General features: G+C 37.6%; 1 non-coding gene across 1 annotated transcript; it reads left to right on the top strand.

Annotated features, from left to right (window-relative positions):
* Positions 1-3972: 3972 nt before the first annotated feature.
* LOC126025740 (U6 spliceosomal RNA) lies at positions 3973-4079 on the top strand. The gene has a single exon (XR_007501517.1). It is a non-coding gene; the product is annotated as a U6 spliceosomal RNA (small nuclear RNA).
* Positions 4080-4437: the final 358 nt, after the last annotated feature.

Below are 4437 nucleotides of genomic sequence, written 5' to 3'. Positions count from 1 at the left end.
TGTCAGCTAATTCCCATTTCTGTTATCAGTCAAGACCTCAGAAGCAACAAAGAAAGACTCCTATTCCTGAACCTGATAAAATATGAAATTTAGCAAAATATCACTTCTTCTCAGCATAACTTCCCTGAGGTTCATCTAGATAGTGGGTTTAGTATTCTGTTCATATTATATACCTGTAAATGTTATAATAAATATGACTATATTGTAATTTATGTAGCCATTCTTCTAATAATAACCCCCTAAGTTAGTATTTTGGGACATTATTTATTTATTTATTTATTTTGGTTTTTAGCCCATACCCAGTGGCACTCAAAGGTTACTCCTGGCTCTTCACTCAGAAATTAATCCTAGCAGATTTGGGGGATCATATGGGATGCTAAGGATCAAACCCAGGTCAGCCACGTGCAAGGCAAACATTCTACCTGCTATGCTATCACTTCAGCCCATTCCTTTTGGGATTCTTATGACTAAAGGTTCTTTGAGCCTTCTAGAAAGTGTCTGTAGAAGGCAGATGATTTTTGTCTCTCAGTACATGTCTGAAAATGATATGGATCCTAGATAAATGTCAGTTTAGTTGTAGGAAGTAGGAGCAGGGATATTAAGGCTTTGGGATTTCTCAGAACCTAGAAGATAAGGCCACAGTCCAGAGCTTAAAAACACATGGTGCTTTCCCCTATTTCCCTTATCCCCTTTTCTGATTTTCTCTCTCACCACAACCCTTTCATACCTGCCAAATGTACATCTGAATGCCTTAGTGGGTTTGTGCTCTTGCTTTATATATCTGTGGTACGTTCTTCCCCCTTTCATTGGATAACTCCTACTTGCCCTGTCATAATGTAAGCAATAATTATTCCTTAAAGTAATCTTTCTGTGATCTTTCTTTCCTCCCCGATTAGTAGAACTTTCATTAATGTTCTCAAACTTTGGCTCTTTACTAGGTCAATTATTCCATGTTGAGATTTCTCAGTTAAAAACAATCACCTCCTGCAAGGCAAAGTCTGTGTCCTAATCACCCCTCATTCCTCAAACCAGACACAAAACTTCAATTTAGAAGTGTCTTCCTTGTTGATCTAAGTTTTGATAATCCCATTTACCTTGGTTTTGTAACAAACAATATGAAGTAAAGTTTTTGAGCTTGCATGGAGGCAACCTATGGTAGTAAATTGGAGATTGGGGACACTGGTAAAGAGAATTTACCACATTGTGATGGGATTGGTGTTTAAACATTTCATGTCTGAAATGACTGTATTATAAACAACATGATAAATAATGGTGTGTGTTATAGTTAACTTTTTTATAAAAAAAAAAATAGCTAAGAAAAAGGCCTTAGCAAGTATTTTTAAGATTTAATGAGCAAACTGAGTTAAAATTTTGAAAAGAGCATGAAAGCTATCCTAATATAATTTTTCTCTGTATTATAAAATTAAGAGGTGAACCATTTCATTCTGTGACATTTCAAGTGTAGTTGCTTGTCATCTCTGCAAAAGAAAAGTGGACAAGAGACAGAAATGAAACTTCGAGTGACAATTTCCTTCTCTCCTCCAAGGAATGCATTTTCTGAACTCTAAAAGACACAAGGGTGATTCATTGACCATATCCCGTAACACCAAATACTCAACTACAAACTATTATAGCTTTTTTTTTTTTTTGGCAAACTGTCTAGATATTTCTAAATATCCAGATGTTCTCCCTAATATAACCCAAACAACTCTGATTCTCTGTCACATTTTATGAAGATATTTAATATCATGGAATCAGAACTTGGGTTAAGTTGTAAATTCAAGAAAAACAGAGGCAGGGTAGAAACTTTGACCTGTCCACTGTATGCTTACCTGAGGCCCAGAAAGCAGTACAGAGTTTGACATGAGATTTGTGATCATTAAATCCAGCCAGTCCCAAGGTTTCCAGGACAGTGTGATTTTTGCTGGCTGCAATGCAAATAAATAAGGAACCTCTTTTCCTTTAATATCTCTCAAAGGTTGGGAAAACCAGCCTTTCCCAAACATTTCCATAGTCTAAGCATCAGTTTACACTCACTGCTCTTTACAATACCTTCTCCCAATTTTACTCAGTCTATCTTTTCAATTGCAGCAGCACCTCAGCTGCCCTACCCTCCAAACAAGCTATGAGTGCAAATCTTTTTGTCAACTCCAAATCCATCTCCATATCAAAAATAATAGCCTCATGCTTCCCAGAATCATCAAGTTTTCCTTGCTCTGATCCTTTTGGGGGTTACTTGGCATAACTTATATGTAGGCACAGATTTTTGTACTTATGTTACATCTCCCACACATAGAAATCATTTCAAGGTAGCATCCTTATCTGCTATATATTGTGTCCCAAAAAAAAAAATGACAAGTGCAAAATAATGACTAAATATGGGCCAAAATTTTGGGCCAGAAAGGTAGTATATGATTAAAGAGCTTGACTTGCACGCAGCAGGTTCTCAGTTTGATTCTCAGTACTGTATACGGTTCACTCGGGACCTCTAGGAGTGCTCCCTGAGTACAGAATCAGGAGTAATCCCAGAGCACTCACTCCCAGATATGGCCAAAACCAAAGAAAAAAATTGACTAAATGTGATAATCTCAAGTTATGACTTATGGCCATAATTTGCATGGGTTACAAAAATAGCAGACAGGGAATAAGCTCTAGAGAAGAAGTTGGCTGAATTGCATTCCACACTGGGGCTGCCATCTCCTATCTCTGCCTTTAGATAAGTGACCCATCCTCTCTGAGTCTTGCTCTGCCCATCTGTAAATTAGCAGGGATTTGCAACTGATATAGCAGAATGGCTGCTAAAGCAAAGTTAAACTGGGAGGGGGGGTGTAGAAGACAATTATATCAACATTTCACTTCCCCTCTGAGTTAGAGAAATGTGATTCTTTTTTAATATGCCTTTTCCTTTTTAGAAAAAGTTGCCTTCAGTGTAAATATTATACAGAAATAGGAAAATATAACAGAACTAATTGTTCATTTCCCCACTTGATCAAAGATGTCATTCTTTGAGATATCTAAGCCCAGTACAATCTAGAAGGAGATCAAGCAATTTGCAGGGGAAAAAAGAAAAAAACAAAAACAAACTAGAAGTGACATAGAGGATTAGTGGCAGAGGTTTTGGGGGATTTTTGGTAGTCATAAAGACATAGTAATCTTGTATGACAAAATCATCTATAACCATGTTACCTAATATATAATTAAAAAAACCAACAAAAATGACCCTACAAATCATTTTAAACAAAATGACAGATATTTCTCACCTCCAGTAGAAAATGTGTTTAATCTCTTTATAATGAGGGGGGCTTCCATGTAATGATCAGGGGGCCCAAAGGGGACTCCTAGTAATACTCAGTAGATGGTTCAATGCTCAAGTTGAGCAGTGCTGTTCAGGATGTGGTGCCAGGGACCAACATACCCACCCACTGATGCTCAGGGACCACTAATTTTACCTCGATGGTTATAGGGAGTCACCAAAGGCTACATCTGATGTATTGGTACAACAGGGTCCCCCTAACTTAGGCCTCACTCTGGAGGGCCTAAGATATATGTTTTATAATTCAAGAGGGAACTATACAGTTGAAAAGACAGTGTCATCCCCCTTGCAAATGAAGCTACTCACTGGCCACAAGAGTCATACTTGCAAGGGAGCCTATCTCCCTCACCTTCAGGATGCAGAGCACAGAGATTACTCAATACTGCCCCAACCAAGAGAAGAGAAAGTACTGCTTCCTATATTCAGAGACAATTTTCTAAGTAACATTTCTCCTTCCACATAACATAGCATCTCATATTGCAGTGTTTTCTAGTCCTTGAAAATTCCCATTTGAATATAAATTGATCTTTATTTACCAAGCATCTGCTCAATATTGATCATTGGAATACAAATTCACTCATCTCAGAAGTAGTGCTACTGAAGCTTGGAGATCAGAGCTTTTTGTTTTAAACTGTTTAATTAGAAAAATACAAACAACTGTGCTCACTTCGGCAGCACATATACTAAAATTGGAACGATACAGAGAAGATTATCATGGCCCCTGAGCAAGGATGACACGCAAATTCGTGAAGCATTACATATTTAAAAAAAGAAAGAAAAACAAAAATACAAACAACAAAACTAAATTGGATAATATTACTTTCTACTACAGCACCCTGGCACCTTGAGGGAATGACACCCCCCCCCCATGCCAGCTTCATTCAGGTGATTTTATTACAGTGCTGGTTCTTAGCTTTTCTGTCATGTAGGAGTCTGATTAGAGCAAGATGAATAGGCTCCTTTTCTGTTCTGTCTTACAAAAAACTGTAGAGCTGGAGTTGAGACTGAATTATTTTTACCTATTTCCAGTCTTTTTTCTTGCTGTTAACAGGATGCAGGAGGGAGAGGTGGGCCTAATTCCTGCACTAACAATGCTGTATATTCGTGCTAAAATTCTGGCAATA

This window comes from Suncus etruscus, chromosome 1 (assembly GCF_024139225.1).
Source record: "Suncus etruscus isolate mSunEtr1 chromosome 1, mSunEtr1.pri.cur, whole genome shotgun sequence".
Lineage (NCBI taxonomy): Eukaryota > Metazoa > Chordata > Mammalia > Eulipotyphla > Soricidae > Suncus > Suncus etruscus.
The sequence above is the reverse complement of the archived record's forward strand: the minus strand, read 5'-3'. Positions and strand labels throughout refer to the sequence as shown.